Source organism: Melospiza melodia, chromosome 6 (genome assembly GCF_035770615.1).
Source record: "Melospiza melodia melodia isolate bMelMel2 chromosome 6, bMelMel2.pri, whole genome shotgun sequence".
NCBI lineage: Eukaryota > Metazoa > Chordata > Aves > Passeriformes > Passerellidae > Melospiza > Melospiza melodia.
Genome location: NC_086199.1, coordinates 73,980,164 through 74,000,066, shown reverse-complemented (window position 1 = coordinate 74,000,066; position 19,903 = coordinate 73,980,164). Strand labels below are relative to the sequence as shown.

The window sequence follows — 19,903 nt, the reverse complement described above, 5'->3', positions numbered from 1 at the left end:
TAATGTTTCCCCATGCATAGCTTTAGTTCTAAACAGGAGGTTTGAAGGGAAGGGGCCATACTTTCTGAAGCGCATCTCTTTGGGCTGGGAAAGAAACCAGAAGAATTTGAGTCCTTTGGGACCTGAGAAAAGGTTGCAAAATGAGAAAACTGGCCTAGATTTTTCAAAGGTACCACAGGACTGGTTATGGAGTGGAACAGAGATCTCCCCAGGGGCCTGGTGCAGGTGGGGTACCCAGATGGCAGCAAACCTGGCAGGCCTGCCAGGAGCACGGGGCAGCTCTGTGCTCCAGTGATGCTGGGCCAAGGCTCCAGACTGAGCTCAGGAAAGGCTGGCTGACCTGCTGTCAGGCACTGGGGCTGTTCAGTAGTTCTGCACGCCTCGTCTTCAGGGCACCAGCACCCATCATGTAACTGCTACTGTGCACACAGGCACATCCAAGCCTTGTAGGTAAGGTATGAACAAAAATCCTTTCCTGCAATAAGTTCACAGCTTAAGGCATTCAAAATTAGTAGCACCTTCTGAGGACACCTTAATCATAGTGTCTTCCACTTTCCTCCAAGTTCTTTATGGTCTTGGTCTAATAACACATACCTGAAGCTAAATTTTGTTTATTTGATCTGGTACTCTAGTTGATCTGAAGCAGTACTCCCCATCTGGGGTGCAATTGAACTCAGGGGTTGGTAGTATCAGATGGCATGGAAGCCAGTCTGGCTCAGTGTTCAGCACTGGGCATCCAGGTACTGATTCCAGAACAGGGAGGCAGACACAGTTATTTCCCTAGAATACACTGCACCAGTTTGGTTTAGGGACTTCTTGACCAAAGGAATCACTCAGGTTTGTACATAAACACCTTCAGTTGTCTCCAGTCTTAGTCTTGCCTTTTGTATGGAAGCACTCTTAAATCTTTCCCACTGCTCTTCTCTGAGCCCTGTACTTTCTGCTATGCCCTTCTTCAGGTGGCAGGACCAGAAGTGCACAGTCTTTGGCATGCAGATGCACTGCTGTGCTATCCTCCATTGTGCATTCTCCATTGTGTTCACTATCCCTTCCCAAAGCATCACAAACACTTAATTTTCTAACTGTTATGGAATATAAACCAAGTTGACATTATTTTTAAGAATAGGCCCAAGAGCCCATCTTGATATAATGAGGTCAGAAGCGTTTTTCCCATGTCCTTTCTTTTGAATTTCAGTCCAGGTTGCAGTTTTCCTGCTGTCTTCTCACCTTGTCATTTGGTAGCATATGGTTGTTTTGAAGCTCTTCACAGATAACCCCTCTGTTTCACTAGGCATATCCTCATGCCACCAGGAGGTTTGTCACATTTATTACTCACTCATTTGCCAGGTAATTTACTAAGTTCCAAACATCATGGCCTTCAACACTCATCCCTCTGATACTGCCCTGGTGAACTCCCTCTGTCATGAAGGTTTGCTCCTTATATCCACCTTTTATTTCCTGTCCTTTAATCATTCATCCACTCATTATCCTATGAGTTTATATTCCTAGGGATCCTTTGGGGAAGCAGCTTGCTTCACAGACCTCCAGTAGGATAAGCAGGTGCTTTTATGCACTGAGCCTTTTTTGTCCATGCACTTCATGGCCACTTCAAAGGCTTCTAATATTTTCCAGCAAGAAGACAACACGGGAGACGAAAAGTGAGAGACAGGCAATGGGCCAGTATTGCCTCTCTTCTACAGACACTCCAGTGGGTACAGAGTTCATCCAGGATGCTGGAAGACTCTGCTTCATTGCATCATCTCTTCAAGGGGATTTGATATTGCATCTTCCAGGGGAGCACCCCAGATACTGGACTATTAGCTTAGCTTCTATTTTCTCCCAGCTTTTCTTGACAGACCTCCTTCATTTGGCCTAAAATATGCATTGACTCAGGGATGGGAATTTATAGCCTGGTGACTGTCCTTTAGGTTCTATTTTATCCGCTGCTGTTTCAGTGAGTATTGGGTTCCTCCAGTTGAAAAGTGGAACCAATGGCAATGAAAATGACTGACAGAACTGCACACAGCCCACACATGAGGAAGATTGAGAGTGAAAGACAAAGGACTGAAAAGGCTTCTTTCAGCTACCTCCTTCAAATGAAGTCCAGACTCCATCATCCACCTGCTCCTTCTCCCAGAGAACACCTAACCTATTGAACAGTCTTGCAGTGTCTTCAGATACTTTGATGCATATGGGAAAAGGGTTGGAGAGAAAATCACTGGAAGTGGAACAATGCAGGGACATGCATCCCAGAACTGCTATAGTGGGGAAAGGGATGGGGACCTAACATCTAGCAGTTTAGTAGGAAGGAGAAACCTGAGAAACAGGATTACCAAATCCTGTGCTGCACTTGGAGAAGTTGGAAAACCCAATTTAAAAAAACAGCCTAGGGAAGTGGCAGGTTTGAGGCACACACAGTTGCCTTGGTGCAGGACGTGCAAGTAATCCTTGGAATGAAGAACAGGATAGCAGATAGGAAAATAAGTGGGGAGATGCTGAGAGGCATGAAGAGCTCCCAGCTAGTGTGATGCCCTGGGAGCACCCTGTTAACCCCTCACCACGTATGAGATTTCCCCCAGCTTTGGAAAGCTGCAAGCCAGTTTCAGCTCCACTTTTTGGCCTGGGTTAGATCTTCAGAGAATTTCTCGTTCTTGTGGATGTCACTGCTCTGAGCAAGTGTCTTGCGGATATTCACAACCCCGTGCAGAGGAAGGGAAGGCAGGGATGAACACTGGGGGGACAAGGACGTAGCTGAAACCAGGTAGGTATAGGAGGGCTTACAATGAAGTCAAATGACAGCAAGGAACTGTTTAACCTTTAGGTTTACAGTAATGATGTAAAGCTCTGGATGAGGACCACTTACCCAGCTGAGCCCTTTGGCACTACTGTCCTTAGAACCTTGCAGATGCAAATCACAGCTCTCTCTTGCCTGGGTTAAACAAAGCACTTGCACTCATCCCAGAGACACTAATCCTGCTGTGTTCCCTTAGGATGAGCTAGGCATAATAAGAATTTTTTTGTAACTATAGTCTGAGATAAAACCAGAAACCCTTTGTAGGTTGTTAGCCAATACAATGATACTCTGATGCACTTTGTAATTCACTTTTTATTCATGAGGCCTGAAAGCCATTTCCACAATGTGCTTCAGGACTGTGTGGTCTCCATGGAGAAGTTTCTTCTTGCTGTGTCAGATACTGTGGAAATTGAGAGACGATGATAAAATTGTTTATGCGTGGTAGCTTTCCTCCATGTTTTTTAAAAAGGCAGGAGAAAGCAGTAAGCTATTGCCAAGACAGATCCAGGCACTTGGCTTCAGTACACTTTTAATCTCCTTGGACTCATAATAATTTGGGCCTAGCTGCTTCTCCCATCATTACTATGATTTCTTCGGATGTACTCAAAGCTCTGGGTATTGCCAGGTCCAAGAGGCTTTTGGATGCCACAAAGTTTATTCCGTTTCACATTCCAGTCACTGCCCTTACCAAGCACTAGTTCTGGGAACAGCCTTCTGATGGCTGGGAGCTGCTCAGATGGTGGCAAAAACCTCTTGACTCAGAAAGGATTTTCAGCTGTGGAGAGGATTTCTGATCCATGCTGGATGAAGCTAATAAGATCTGCACTGAATTCAGGATGTGCTGGCTGACATTGGGTAGGATTTTGGCAGCTTGCACGGCTGTCAGATTGCAATGTTATATGCCTTCAATGGCAGACAGGAACTGGGAGAAGAGCAGATTGTGGCCTGCCAGGCAGCTGGGAAGTAGACTGCTGCAGTAGGAGGGATCATACATGGCTGAGAACACCAACTTGTGTAATGATGAATGGGAGGTGAGTACGAGCCACAAAATCCTAGCCTTGTCTTTAGCATGTTTTTCTGACCAGTCTGACAAGGAAAAAAACCCAACAGACCGCTGGAAAAATGAAGAACGCAATATCTGAGAAATTCTCAACCTTTGCCAAGCAATATTTGCATACAGGGACAAGGAGGTGTTTGAAATATTTTTTGTGGCATCTTGGCTAGGACTTCTAGCTGAAGTCCACTAGTTCAGTGAACACAGCAAGATCTTTGACCTTGAAAAAAGAAATCAGGACATGTTCTGTGTAAGTGCATGTCAGAAAGTGTGACCAAAACATGTCTAATGTGTCTCACAGAAGTTCTATTTTAGTAGGACTGCTGCCCTGTAAGAGACTACTTTCAGTTGCTCCTGATTCAGCTGCCCTCAAGGTCTCAGGCACCCCTGAAGGCCTTTCTCGCTGGCCCTGCAGGACGCTCAGTCCTCCTCCCCGCCGCAGGCAGCTGAAAGTACGTGCGGATGCAGACAGGGAAGCGCTCTCAGCCGGACACGCGGCGCTCCAGGAGGAACACCAGTAATGTTTCCCCATGCATAGCTTGGATCCCCGCTGGGCTCAGCGGGCAGTCAGTCCTTTCCCCGCTCTGCCTCCTGCCCTGGGGGGCTCCTCTCCCCATGGGCCGCACAGCGTCTCGGGGAGCGGCGCGGAGAAGCCGGCAAGGAAGATGTACGGAGCTGCCTGGCGGCAGGGGGCAGAGACCCTGGCAAGCCAGGGGGAGGACATTTTTTACTTTTCCACGGAGTAAAAGGGAAGGCAGGCTCCCACAGCCCTCCCTGCGCCGGGAAGGGCCGTGAGGGCTGGGAAGGCGCAGGGCGCCCTCTGCTGGCGGCTGCGGCCTGTGCCGCTCTCTGGGGGCGGCAAGCTTGGACGGGCCCTTTTACGTCTCTCGGATTCCCGGTGAGGGCAGTGGCCGCAAGAGTTCAGGTTTGTGAAGTGCTTCGTAAGCTGCTTGTAAAAGATGTCGAGTAGGAGAGGTGCTCTCTGCTAATAAAAACCATTGTGCAGGAGCATGTTACTGCTGGAATTGTGATAAGAGCAAAGTGCAGCCACACTTGGGGACTGCATTGATGCCCAGGTTACGGCAATAAATTGCTCCCCTTTGCAAACCTAAAATCTGTCTGCTGGGAAAAAGATCCCAAAGGCTACAATTATAATTTTTAATTGGCGTGTCCACATGTTACTTCCAGAATAAATGTTGTGTTTTCTTTAAGAAACCAGAGCTGATTTATCTTTGGTTTTCAGCTGTGTTTCCGAGGGGTAACTGTGTTTCTCAGCAAGTAAATGCTCTTGATATTACATAGCTGTCATGACAAAGAAGACGACATGCTGGTAGTTTGGCAGCAGTTCCCTAGTAAAAGAAAGCATATAATGATCTTATTGCATGATTTTCTTATTTTCCTCTTGTTCCATATCTTCCACAGATGAAGTCTGGAGAGCAAAATTATACATTTTACACATCTTTGTTTTCTGGCAAAACTCACTTTTCTCAAGAGCGCTCTTTGAACTTTGTGTAAGTGGCAGCTCTGCTCAATCCCTGCTTCTCCTCCTACCTTTTCAAGGTTGTAAGGAGTTTTAGATGTGTGATGTGATTGTCATAGGCCATTTTCCTCCTGCTGTGCCAAATCAAGGCTGTAGACAGCAGAGTTTCTTCTCAGTGGGTAGAATCAGCTGTCAAGTGACAAGAAATGTGCAGTTTCTGCTTTTTACATTCACTCTTGTGGACTAATGGATGTGGTTGCTAATCTTAAAGCAGCAGTACAACATACATCAGCTACAATTTAGTGTTTCTTGGGATGAATTTTTCAGTTGTTAAGCTGGGTGTAAAGTGGAGGTGTGGTCACTTTAACTAATAAGCATCATCTGTAAAATTGCTGCTGCAAATATTTGTCAGCTAAAAGAAAATTGCTGACTGTTTTTTGATGCATTTCAGTTATGTAAGTAAGTATAAAAATAATGCTGGAATGCATTCATCTGTATGTGAAGAGATGGTTTTCTCACAGGGTTTATGAAACAGCTTTTGCCTGATTAGGAGGTTCTTCCCTAGGGGTAGCTGGCAGTCCACTGGCCCCAACGAGCAGCTGGGTGCTGTGTGTGGCTGTCATTGCTGCCTGGCAGCCACAAATTGGTAGCTACACTGGGTACATTGATTAAAAAGAAAGGGCAACAGGAGTAGGCATATACTCTGTATGCCTGTGCCCCAACAATGTCCTGGAGGCCAGCCTGTTCTTCCCCCTGTCTATGTGTGTTGCTATCAACATCACATTCTTTCAGCCCTTTTTCTTCATAGGCTCAGAACTGAAGCACACAGCTGTACTCAGTTGAACAAGCAGTTTGATGAGTGGTGAAAAATTTGTCCTCACAGATTTGGCTGAAGAGTATTCTATCTCTGTGGTCCCCCCCAGGGCAAGACAAACACTTCAGTAATGAAGTTGTAGGTAGTGAGCCCCAGCCTTCCTGGCAACAACCAGCAAGAATGGAAGACAAAACTTAAACCACCTGCTGCTGGAAGCTCATCCTTCTACACCTATCTAATTTCTGCTAAAAGAGAATGTGGCTCAGCAAAACTCTAAGTCCTTCCAAAAATGAGCTCCATTCCTACCTTCAAAAAGGAGGTGAAATAATGCCAACAGGTAACCTGCCAAGCTGCTATCTTTCTCTGATGGATTTGCTTCTTCTATCCTCATTATCCTCCTGCTTGTAAGAAATGTTTTGAGAATCTAATTCTTGGACTCCATGCAAGCAAATGCAATTCCCTGATGTTCTGCTAATGCTGTTGTGGGAAAGAGACTGTATAATACCAGTGGCTACTCGTGCAGAGACCTGCCTGTCCTCCTGGAAGCTGCAGCATTTCTCATCCCCACTACTGCCACAATGACGTGAGGTTGGTCCTTATCCTACATAATGTTTGCAAGTGCTGCAGCCAGCAAAGAATACACAGGGTATTTAAACACAGAGGTCTTTCCCTCTGCTCAGCAAGCGAAAAATATTTGAGGTCCTCTAGCTATTCTTCTTGGGGAGGCCATCAGCTGCAGCATGAGGAACCTAAGGGCCTGCCAGAAGGCCAGATGTTATGTTCTCAGTAAGGCTGGCCCAGAGATCACATTGTCACTCACAACAGCACATCATCTCATTTTCTTGCTGGGCTCATCCTTCAGATCAAAATCATCTCTTTAGCCACCTCTGACAGGTCGTGTTCCTCTGCTCCACAGAGTTCTCAGCATTTGAAACCAGTTTGAAAAGACTCATCAGTCCCACAGGTACTTGGCAGTCATTGCACAGCCAGGACTGCACAGTGTTACAGAGCAGAGAACAAGTGTGCATCTAGTTGCACCTGGGAATATTTACATCTTCCTACAATGATTTGTTCATCTAGCTAGAAGCTGGAGAGCAGTTTCACAAAACTTAACACCATAGGTCTCAAATAAACGTGGTTTTTGTACATCCACATTGCCAAAGTGAATAGATTATTAATTATGCAAAACCAGTTGGGTGAGTGGTCCATGACAGGTCAGCTAGCCCAAGTTAGAAGCACTGTTAAAGCCAGATGTGAATTTGGAGAGGAGGAGAGGAGGAGTGGAGAGAGGCTGCCCCTGCTTAAAACCTTATGTTAATGATGTAGTCACAGCATGCTTGGGATGGGTTCCCCTGACTTTTTACCCTTCTTCTCTAGCCCAGGTTCACTCAGGAGTAAGAAGCCTGTTGTCTGTGAAACTCTAATCCTGAAGTGATCCCAGGCTCCAGACTCCCTCCAGATCTCTGCCTTGGTGTGTTCAGCATGTTTTCAGAAGCTTGGTAGAGCAGAGAAGTTCCCTGATATTGACAGACCATCTGTGCAATATGTGAGAGCAAGGCATCAAAGAGAGAGCACCAGTCTTGGTTTCTGATCAGACAACAATGCCTACCATGCTTTGTTATGCACCAAACTGAACCACCTGGTGTTAAGGCATTGGAGATGCTTCAAGGGGGCACCATCAATTATAAATCTGTGCAGCACCTTGTACAATTCAGATAAACTTTCCTGATGCTCTCACAGCCATTGCAGTATAAAGCTGTAAAATAATAATAGTAACAGTACTCTGCTTTTGCACAGGAAACAGAATAATGTTGTGAACTCTTGGCTGAAAATACAAGGATTAGATCATGAACTAAGAGCTGCTAAGGCAGAGGGTGGCCTGGAGTCTCTCTAGTCTGCTGCAAAGTATACTTGAGGGTCAAGCCTTAATTGGCTGCTTTACATGAGGAACACAGAAGTCTTCTCTTTATATCCAGGGCTGCTTGTGACACAACACACTTTTTAAAATCTCCCTTAGGTTTATCTTTTTGCAGAAAGGGGTGGACAGAAATCCAGCTAATTCTCAGTAGCCTCCTTTGTTCAGTAGTTTATTGCCCAGGTTTACTTCCTCCCAAAATAGTGCTGTACTTAGTTACAACTTTAAAGTATTTCTATAAACTGTGTATCCTCTGACCTTGTCCCTCCTGTGAGTTGTTATCCATCCCCCGAGGGACTCAGCAGTTAACATTTCAGAGCTGATGCTCATGAGACTGGCCTGGACTGCCTGAGGAGGTGAGTCAGCAGAGCAGGAATGCTTCTGCCCCAGCTTCACATCTTCTGTTTGCACAGCCCCTGGTTCTGACTGATACAAAAGCCTGCCCGCCTGTGCCTGGTGCCAAGCACATGAGATGGAAGGGCCAGGTCAGGAACAGAAGCAGGTTTTCCTGGCCCTCATCTGTTAGTATATTGTGGTGCTGTTTTATGGGAATGTGTGTTCAACACAGAAACTTTGATATGCTGTACTACTCAAAGTAAGGGCTTTGATTCACAGCCTGGTTTCATGGGGTCAGACTAGCTCAAAGATATTTGCACTGGGCTGCTCTTGGTGTAAGGAGCCCTGCCTGCTCTCAGCTGTGGTGGTGGCCCCATCGTTCCCTTGCCACAGCTGTGTCACCATGTCCTCTCAGGTGGCTCCAGACCCACTGATATCAGCCCGGGGACCCTCGGGTGTTCAGGACAGGAGCTGTGCAACTGTCCAGCCTTTGCAGACAGGCACAAGGCAAGAAGCCAGCATCCAGCATTATGAGTAACTCTGTACAGGGTGCAGCCCTTCTGTGGGTTCAGACCTGATTTCCCAACTGCTTCGTGTCACTTGGAGCAGCTGAAGAAGGGATGTGATCTCCCCGAGGAACAGGGGTTTGCATCCTTTGCTCAAACTCCTCCGCGCTAGGTTTGCTCTGCCCTTTTCTGCTAAAGCAGCGTGTGGTGCCTGCTGCTTGCACCCACTGGGTGGAGCAGCTCCCTGCCCAATGTCTGCTGCCTGCATATCCCCGTACAAAATCACAGAGACAGCCGAGGCAGACAAGGGGCAAAGCAACGGTGAATGAAGAACTGCTTCTGGCCAGATAGAGCAAAGCTGAATTTTACCAGAAAAAAAAAAAAAAAAATAAAAGCTGGCATATAGCATAAAAACAAGGTAGGGAAAACAAGTTTCCATGAACAGCTATTGATTAATCAAGAGCCAGTACAGGGCTCTAAAGCCCCTTTAAATCTGTCTTTAAGAGCAAGCAGCAAACATAAAAGCCAAAGCCCTCACAAATGTTGCTATTATAAGCCTCCTGACCCCATTAACTCGGTGCTGTAGGAGTTAAGGCAGGGCATCAGCCACAAAGGGCTCCATGGCTATGAAAAGAGCTAGTAAAGATGGTTTAATCTAAATAATTTTATTTAAAATTTGGATATTAGGAAGGGTTAAAGCTTTTATTTTAGCAACCAGTGTTAACAAAGTTAACAAAGAAAAGAAAAAGCAAATTGACAGGAAATTTTTAAAATCTGAATGTAGAGAGGTTGCTTTATTCATTTGCCTAATAAACCAAATTCCTCTATTTGTTCTCCTCTTCAGGCAAAAGATTGTAAGGAATTTTTTAAAATGTTGGCTACCTAAAAATGTCAACTTGGATAGATTTTCTTTATCTTTGTTATGATAACCACAAAATGAACAAATTCAAAACATATTTCTCCTTTGCACAGTAGGGTATGGAAGACATTCCCACAGGCATCCTGTCACAGACACAGCATTTAAAGAGTACTCAGGAGCTTTTTACAGTCTCTTCTCTTTCTTTTCCCCTGAAGTTGCATGAAGCATCTAGAGAAATATCCCAAAGGAGTGAATGATGCTGCAGCTACCAAAAGCTCCATTCCATGGAGAAGGTGTCCAAAGAAGCATGACCCAGGATCGTCAGGGCTTGCTGAGCACTCTGGGATCAGTGGTAAGGATGTTCATCTTCAGTATTGATTAAAAAATTACTCTTCCCTTACTCTTTTCTTTTTCTGAGTAGCAGCTCTGCATCTTCCATTTATAGATCTCTTGAACCAGTTGTCTCTTCCTCTAGATCTTTCTGTGGAAGCAGATCTAGCTTAAATCTACCCCAACCAAACCCAACACAATATGATAATGCTCTTCTGATGGGAGCCCATGAACTCAGCCCAACTAAAAAATATCTTAAATCTCATTACAACAGTATAGGTATCAAAGTCTTTGAGGTGGTATGAACCTTCATTAACACCAGGGCACATTCTGGGCCCAGGGCATCTTCTGCTTCCCCATTAGTCCCATGACAGAGCGACCATAAAAGATGAGAGAACAGCTGTAATGAGAACATTAGGAGTGCTCCTGCTGCATTCTTCTGGCCTAGCAGTAGAAACAGAGGATCATATTTCTTCCTTCCCCACTGTGTTTTTTTTTTCCAGTGCAAGCCAGAGAAGTGTCAGTTCCTTTCTTAGTTAAGCTTTCAGCTTTAAAACTGGACTGACCTGTTTGCCTTCCTTTATGCTGTAGGAATTTCTAGTATCATGGGAGGAGGAAATCTAACCCACCTAGTTCTGATTCAAGCCCTTTCAGAGCAGGAAAAAAGCTAAAAGCATTTCTGTAGCTGAGATGATCAATGTGGAGGCCCTGGTAAAGGTCCATTCTATGTTTTGAAAAAAAAAATATTCTTGTAACTTTATTCTTTTATACTGTCAGATAACTTCTGGAAGTAGGTTTTCCTGAGGTGGTAAGTAGCAGGTAGTCATAACTCATGAATTGTCTTTACAGGAGTGAATGGAGTTACTCCAGAGTAGATGTCATACCCATGAGTAGAGAGCAGCTTCTAATAACACATAGTTGAAGGAGGAAGAATATGCAGAAATAAAAGGAAATGGCATATCAGGGTGCTGTGTAGGAGCTTGACTACTTGGGACAGGGAGGGAGATGGGATTGTGGGTATTGGGCAGTAGAGAGGTAATTAGGAGATGTACTTCAGAGACAAGCTTCCTTTATGGACCCAGGGCAGCCACTGTGTCCTGTGCAGGGGTAAGCAGAGACCCTCTGCATGGCACTGAGTGATCTTCTGGCAGCTTAGAAATGCATTTCTATTGTCACAGAACACCTGTGTATCAACACCTTCACTGCTTATTCAAGTAATTTGATTGCTCATCAAATCCTCCTTGAACAGTGTGGTGCAGGCAAGGGAAGACATGATGTTAAAATTCTTTTGCTGCTTAATTTCCTTCAGTGGCTCCTTCCCTGAAGAGCTTCTAATAAGACTGACCTTTATTAGCTAATTAGGATCATTCAAATGGCACAATTGCATTTAGGTTTTTTCCTTCTGTGGATACTCCAGATTAGGTTCTCATCATTAGGCAAGTTGGAAGGGGACTTGTAACCCTGTGTGGAAGTCAACAGTCCACCTCACCTACCTGCCACAGCTACTGAATTTGGCCAGGAAGCTGTGCCAGATGGTGCCAAATAATGGGTTTCACTACACTGTGATAGTGTTAACTTAATTCTGTACCTATTTTTAGTGAATTGCATGCTTATGTATATGCAAAATAGTTGTTATATGGCTGAGATCAACCCAGATTTTACAAGCAAATCCAGCATTTACAGTGTGGTACAGAAAAATCACCCTGTTACAAGATCAGTCCAGTCCATCAGGCTGTGTTCTACTGTCCTACTTGAACAGTGAAGTTCTGAAGGTTTAGGAAATACTGGAGTCCCTTCAAGTTGTTCTCAGTCCAGCTGCCCTTGGGCAGGCCCCAAGTGGGTCATGGTAGGCACTGCTTCCAATCTTTGATAGCTCTTCCAGAAGATTCCTTCCTGATTTCATCCCTCTTTTCCCATATCCAGATATGGAAATGGCACACACAGCAGGGTGGCATGGAGCACTTGCCAGCTGGAGAAGCAGTATAATCATGAGGTGGTACTTGATTCCTTCATCACCCTCTTCCTATCCAGGACCATCAATGGAATAACTACTGTACCATACTTTACCACTTTACAGGGAGCAAGAAAATCACAGCATCTATCAGATGAAAGCAGTTCCACATATATCTGCCAGTTTTAGAAAATAGTTCTTACAGGATTTCCCCATGCTGAGAAAAAAAGGAAAAAATTGTAGAGTTTCCTTTTCTTCATCACTGCTAGTCTTCTGATGCTGCTGTTGTTGGCTTCTCAAAGACTTGTTGATTTCCTGAGGGTCTAAGCATGAATCAATTTTATTATCCAACCTTGGCACCTCTTGCTGTTGAGAAGTTTGAGCTGTGCTGTAGACACTGTCACAGAACCCCAAGACTGAGCTCCCCCTAAGGATGAATGGGAAATTCTCTTGTGCTCTAGACTCAGAATTGGGGAGCACTTCAGCCATGCACCCAAGCACTTTAAGCTTGCATTTAACTTTGGGGCATTGTACTTCCCTTGCCTTGCACACTTGGGTACCTTTTTTTCTTTGTGAGGACAACTTATAACAATCAACTGCAATAGAAAAGTTTTCCAATTGCAAAGCCATTAAAAAGAGGAAATTACAGCAGTGTAAGAAAAACTTAGTAAATAGCTTGTGCTTAATAATGACATACTCATTAGGTCATCTTAAAGGAATTAGTTCTCCAAGGTCTCAGTTTTTCCTCTTTATGCAAAAGCAAACTGTGTTTCATTGAGACTTTACATGTGTAGGAATTCCATACTGCTCAATCCCTTATATTATCTTGTGTGCTGTGGGCTAGACATGGTGTTGCTTCATCAGCCTACCTTCCCCTGTGCTGATCTTGAGCTGCAGGACTGGCAGCATCCTCTTGGAAGGTCCAACACCAGTTTGCAGCTAGTCCATTCTGCCCACATGTGGCTCCAGAATATCTTCCCTGCTCTCACCTTTTTAGGGGGTTTGATGTACTTGAGCAGTGTTTGCCTGCTGACAGTAAGTCAGATTCATATTTACATGCATTTGTGTAGCAGAGAAATGAATAAATATAGCTCCCAACCTGCTTTCTCTAGGACATTTGCACTGTTAATGTCTTTCCCTCCCTGCTGTGTCTGCTCCTCACCTCTGGAGCAGCATGGCAAGTGGGGTAAGGAGAGAACATCTGAACCTCATGTCAGTTAATGACTGAGGAGTGAGGCAGGTGGCAGGAAATCCAGGGTGTTACAGTGATGTGACTTACAGCACATTGAATTATTGTGAGTAACCCTGGTAATGTGCAGTTAGTGCAGCAAAGTTACTTAGATTCTCTTCAATTTCTGTATTAGACTGATTGCTGTGATTTGCTGGGGACTAGATGTACTTAGGGAAGCTTTCCCAGCAATTTCCTTGCTTAGCAGCTCTACTTTTTGGAAAGGCAACAGAAAGCTGTGTGCTCAAGGAGAGAGCTGAAAGCATCTTAAGGCTGACAATAAATGCAGGCCTTTTCACAACACAATCCAGTAACTGTAGAAAGCACAAAGATTTTCAAAAAACCCTGTCAGAGTTCTCTCCCCATGAGGTGGGGGAACTACAGCACCTGCCAGAGCCAGTGGCTAATGCAAGTTCCTGGCAGGGCTGAGCAGTTTAAGAACATTTTACTTGCTGCTGGCTAAACCAGGGAATCATTTCACATTTGCAAATGTCCCCTGGGAATAGAGGGATGGATTAAGGCACAGACACAGTACCATTTTGAGCACATTCCCATGCTGGGAGTAAACTTACCTGAATTAAACCAGATTGGAGGCATCCTGCTGGCTCTGCCTAACACAGCCAGGAGAGCTGGGCACTGTCACACACAGACATCCTGATGTGCACACCTTCAGGACCAGCAACTGCTTCAGCTCCATCACAGGGATTCCTAGGGGTGTGATACCACCTGGGAACCCTTGGAAATGTTTATAACATAGGTTCTTTTTATCCTCTTTTCTGAGTTGTTATAAAATTCCTTTATATAAGCATTTGAACTGTGATATGCACTTTTAATTTACTGGCCTTCTTTATACTTATCAGAAAAGTGGAAGACGTTCTCTTATTTAATGTATGACCTGAAAGATATTCCCATTTTGCCAAGAAACTTTATGGAAATGGTGCTTCCTAAAAATACAGGGACAATGGCAAAGACTGTCTTTATAATTTATACACTATGCTCATTTTAACTCACACTAAGCACTGCATCAAAAGAATTCATTTGCCCCAAAAAAAAAATATTAGCTATCAGTTTGTTTTCATGTTCTCTTGGTAACCTTCTACTGTGGCTGTAATAGAAGTTTGTTATGATCTACAGTTTAAATTATTACCCATTCCACATCTCCTCTTGCTGCTGCTTATTTGTGTTGCCAAAATCTTAGACCTCTTTCCTGAATATCATCCATCAGTGAACCTTCTTAGTAAAAATACCAGAAGGCAGTTAGAGATGCCATTCACCAGAATTCAGGGGTGCAATACATATTTTTATTACCAGGGACTTCCCTGTTTACACTGAATTTTCTTGAACATTGTTGGCAATGATGGTCATGGCTGATTTCTTAAATGCAAGTTAGGTCACCCACAGTGCCATCCCATTGGCTTTGTTGCTTCAGTAGAGCTCCCTGTAGGAGCAAGGGATGACCTCCCCCATGAAACTATGCTCTATCAGTGAGTGTTTCTCCTGTATGGAAAATTTTCTGCATGTGTCTTCTGAGATGCACAACTACCAGATTATTGCTAAATATTGCCTGGGTAAGGAGGAGGTGAAGCAAAGAATCAGGCTAAGGGACACTCGTAAGGAGAACTGACAGGACTTGTGTTGGGGTTTGTACTGCTCATGTTGTTACTGCAGTGACTCCCACTTCAATGTGTGTAGATGTTGGAGGTGATAGCCTTTATCTTGCTCCCTTCATCAGTGCTCCTTCACAAAATCTGTTTGCACCAAGCCCCAAAAATAAATATAGCTGGTGACTGTGGGTTGACAGCAGAGATTTTGTTTCTCTTTGTAGACAGAACAAGAGGTTCACATGGCTCTATCTGAACATACAACCTGGGACACAATGCAAACTGAGCTCTGAAGAGATCTTGAACTTCACACTAGCATCTCTCTTTCATCATTTCTGTTTTACTCTCACCCCTTTTATATAATTATTTCTTTGCGTTTTCATCTGGTTTATTTTGTATGAGTGCTGCTGGTTTTGTTGTGGTCTGAAATATCTGGAAATTAGTACTTCAGCTTAGTATATTTGCTGTCTTTTGTATTTACAACCCTTCTGGATCCATTCTGAAAATTGTATTTCAAGGGTATGTGTTGAAGGGGTTGTGGAGAGTTAATACCAGAGATTCTGCATCGTATGATAGCAGTCTTTGTCCACTGTTTAGATAAAAGCTGTAGAAAGCCCAGGGATTTGTTTTGAAAATTGTGAGCAGCCATTTCCAAGACATATAGTCTTTAAGGGTTTGACCTGCCTGAAATTTTTTTGAAACTCATTTGCAGTCTGAACTGGTTTTGAGGTCAAACTATAAATAAGTCACCCAATAGTTCAGTAAAGTGTTGAAAAATCACTTCAGCAATTTGAGGTAAAATATGGAGCTTTGAGCTAATAAAACCTATGATGTCTTTGGGTTTTGTCACTGGAGTAACAATGTAAACTCTCTGTACAAGCAGGTCTGGGCTACTTTGGGGGTCAATATCTTGGTCTTGGATTCTGTTTTCACCGAGAGGAAAACCTGAAATTCTCCATCCGGGGATGTCGCATCAGCATCAGCACGTGGTTTCCAAGGTCTGATGTTGTTTAAACAGGATGATTTAGTTTTTGCTCCCTACTTGCAGTATCTGGCTACAGCACCAGCTGCACTTTTCTTCATGTAAGAGGGTGCAGGTGGCAGCTGGCTGCTGGACAGCAGCACCATGGGCCCATTCTTTTGCTGCAGGATGGCTGGGCCACCACAGTCCTTTTTCACAACACCTCAAGGAGCAATGCCAGCCCTGGGCTGACCATGCAGCAACTCAATGCCAGTGGGATGGAGCTGCCTGCCAACATCTTGGCTGAGGAGGTAAAAGTTCTCTTTGTTCTTTGCCATCTTTTCCACCCTAGAAAGGAAATCTGGCCCTTAAGTCAAGGATGTTTGATGTGCCAGTGGTGGCAGCAGAACTGAAAGCTGGACAGGACTCTTGGGATAGAGCAGATAAACTGTTTCTTGTCAGACACATAAAGAGATACTATAATCCCTTCTTCATCCTGTGTTCCACCACCAGCTGGGATAACACAGAACCAAACCAAAGAACAAAACCAAAACAACCCAAAATCAGCTGTAAATAATTTTAGTTAGGGCACTAATGCTTAATAAATGTGTAATGCAGAACAAATTGTCTTTAGGTCACCTATTAGAAGAGCACACAAAGTGAGCCTCAAAAGTGTCCCCTGAACTGGAAAAGGATGGCAGGACCTTTTTATCCCTCCATACACTGCTTAGCCCTGCAGCTCTAAACAGCAGGTATCTTCTCCCAGCTGTCTGGAAGCAGGCTTTGCCCTCTTTCCAACACTGGCAATAGCAGTGACAGCTCTTAAATGTCACGAACAAATTCAGCAGGGGAATACAGGGAAGCAGTTGTAGGGCAGCATGTGCCTGCTCTGCCTGTCTCTGCCCTATTGTTTCATCCTGTGTGTTGCCTTGCACTCAGATCAAATGCTTCTAATATCTGCAGCAAATTGCTTCAGAGTGGACCCCACCAGCTTTATCCCTCTGGCCAGCACTTCAGCTTTATGGGGCTCTCCCATGGTGGTTTTGTTATTCAGATAATTCTCTGAAGAGAGCCATCACTTTGCAAATTCACCTGTCTCCCCTCTCTTCTTTTTGCACTGTGTGTTTGTGTGTGTGTGTGTATATATATATAATATATATATATGTATTTATGAATGCACACACACATAGACATATGCATATATGTATATTTGCCTTCTTTAAATATGCATATATACCCTCACTGAAGGTAGCAGCAGAAGTTTGCCAGTGTTTCAGCTGGAGCTTCCTGTAGGCTAGTAAGTCCTGTTGAGGAAGAATCACAAGACTCACTGGCTGAGGATGATGTTTATAACACACTGATTTGAGAAAGGGTAAAAAAAACCAAACAACAAACACCCACAACATTTTTCTAATCTTCATCCACCAGGAGTAATGTACTTTGGTGAAATGATGGGGGAAGCTGGAATGCTAAGGGATACTAAAGAACACTAAATTCACAAGCAAATATTTAAAAAAGGATGGTGAAATATCATTCTTCTCAGGAGAAAAACAAATCTTTACAGTAATGGGCAGAAGTGGGGAGAGGGAAGGAGGAGAAAAAAATGCATTTGTGTTCTGTAAAATTTTGAGCCTTTAAAGAAGGACAGTATTTCCTTTTGTGATGGGTGGGACGTTTGCAAATAACTACCTCAGTGCTTAGTCAATTGTGCTGAAAGTCCCTTCTATTATTCAGATCTTGGGTTGTAGATGCATTTTTTGGTCTCTGCTTTAATGCCCAAAGGGAAATGCGAGACTCTGGATGATCAGTTTGCCAAATGGCATTATCTCACTCCACAGTCATGGCTGTAGGGATGTGTTTTTGGTAAATGAAGAACAGATTTTCTACTCTTCATAAATCCCTTCTGTTCTAGTGCCTTGGCCAAAGGTATTTAAGTTAAGGTGATGCAGATAATTCGTCTATCCCAGATTTACAGGATAGATTTAACCAAAAAGTGTCATGAGCATGTTTTATCCAGTAGTGTACAAATTATTTTGAAATACAAAGCTGTAAAGGATTTGTTGACTATAAATATGATTTTTAAATAGGTTTTTTCCCAGTTAGCATGTGTGTGTGCAGAGTGGCACTTTGATATTTTTTGTTCTTGGGCTGGTGTCGTTCACCTGAACTCCAGACATAAATGTGTTGGCTCTTTTTTGTCATGTAATCTTTATATTTGCTCATAGTTATGGAAAATAGGTTTTGAGCACATACATACTTACTCAGAGTTTTCCACTCACTGCAGATGGAGATGTGTTATGTGCTCATTTTAAGTTCTCTTTGGCAAGACAAATGTCAGCCAAACACTAAAGATGATGGACAATCAGATAGTAAAGTGTTTTTGCATTAAAGAGCTTCTGTCAAGCCACTTTATTACTCTGTCACCCGTACACAACACGCCTCACAGCTGAAGGGTGTGATCTGCTTGCTCTCCTTAGAATTAGTACAATTTCCACTACATGTTTTAGATCCATAACCAATCAATCCTAACCATCAGTACCTCACTTTGTGAGACCTGCCTATGCTTTGTGACAGACATGCTACTTTTACCAAAAGAATTGGTCTTTCTTCCAGATCACCATGCATGCTTTTCTATGTATGCACTCCAAAACTGCAGATGGCTGACTTTGGTAATGTTGGCACAGAGGCTTGTGACCTGCCCAAGAATTTCTCTTCTGTGGTGTCAATACTGCAAAAAAATTCAACTCCTAAATTTTTTTTTATTTTAAATAAAACCTCAAGCTGACAGTAACATTTTTTTTCATGAGTGTACGGTCTACTTTTTCATTCCCAAGTGCAACTACACATCCCTCTTTGAATATATTTTTGTGTCATCTGAACACATGTTTCTTGAGTAATTTGTTTTGGATCTTTAAAGTTAACTGTATCTGATGAAGGCATATGACAAGATAACTGCCAAATTTCCATTACTTGCTATTTTCTGAGTTACTAAGTATAAAATTACAGGCAGGAGGAAGGTGAACTTGGAGGACCCTGGGTGCGTTTGGAGGGATCAAGGAATTAAAACCTGGCATGGTGTCAAAGAAGATGAAAACACCTTCAGGCCTCCAGAAAGGAGAAGGATGTGGGAGGTGAGTGACTATTTTGAAACAGGGTGGCAGTGCTGACTGTTCTGGGAGAGACCACAGAGGACCAGCAGGATTTGACAGCAAACCAGGCAAAACTGCAATGGAGAGTGTTCTGCCTCAGCAAGTGCTTGTACCAAGAAGCAAATAGAGATGTTTCTTCACAAACTCAGACTAATCCAAGCTTCCCTTTCTGAGCCTTTGCTAGTCACACACACAGACCATGTCCAGTACTTCCTAGCACCACACAATGCCCGTGGGAAACACTTCTGGTTTGCTTCCCTCATTCAGTTCAACTTAAATAATTCGTGTAGTGAATGTATGGCTGGAGCCCTGTATTGCTGAGTGTTATGTTGCCAGACCAGGTGCAGGAAGAGGGTTGTGTTCTGCAAGAACTTGGTGGATGAGGAGTAATATTTCCCTGCATATTTGATTTTCCTTTTGCACAGTAGCACAGGATTAGCAAACAGGAGCAGACAGGAGCCCTGGGATGTTTTCAGCTCTGACCACAAGTACCCAGTGCATGCCTCAGTTCTACAGACAGCTGCAGGTAGCAGTCAGGTAATTTGAGGCTCTTAGTGAGTATACAGTAAGGAGATACACTTCCTGCTGCAGCCCTCCAGCTTTCCTACAAGAGGATGTCTTGCAGAGGGGTGACTATCTGATAGTGTCCCTTCATGAGAAGGGAGTGGCAGTGAGAACTGTGATCTGTAGAGTGAGAGTTGTGGCTGTTAATTACCACAGCAGGTGAGATGATAATCTTGTAGCCTTATTACACCTTGTAGCCTTGTTGGTGTCCTCTTATCCAGTCTGTCTTCCTATAGCTGCCAGTGGTATTTCTTCAGCTTGGTTCAAGTAAGTACACTGTGCAATGTGACTGAGACAGTGCAATTACTTCCATTACTGGTGTACACGCATAATTAAATCCAGAGAGCTAATTTGCTGCTTT

The 19,903-nt window shown here is 43.8% G+C and overlaps 1 long non-coding RNA gene across 1 annotated transcript in view; it reads left to right on the top strand.

The window, feature by feature from the left end:
* Positions 1–19,903, top strand: part of LOC134419878 (uncharacterized) — a 45,081-nt gene that overhangs the window by 4,867 nt on the left and 20,311 nt on the right. The window contains exons 2-4 of the long non-coding RNA XR_010028188.1: positions 9,974–10,110; positions 16,018–16,140; positions 18,836–18,960. This is a non-coding gene — a long non-coding RNA (uncharacterized LOC134419878). The remainder of the gene's footprint in view (positions 1–9,973; positions 10,111–16,017; positions 16,141–18,835; positions 18,961–19,903) is intronic.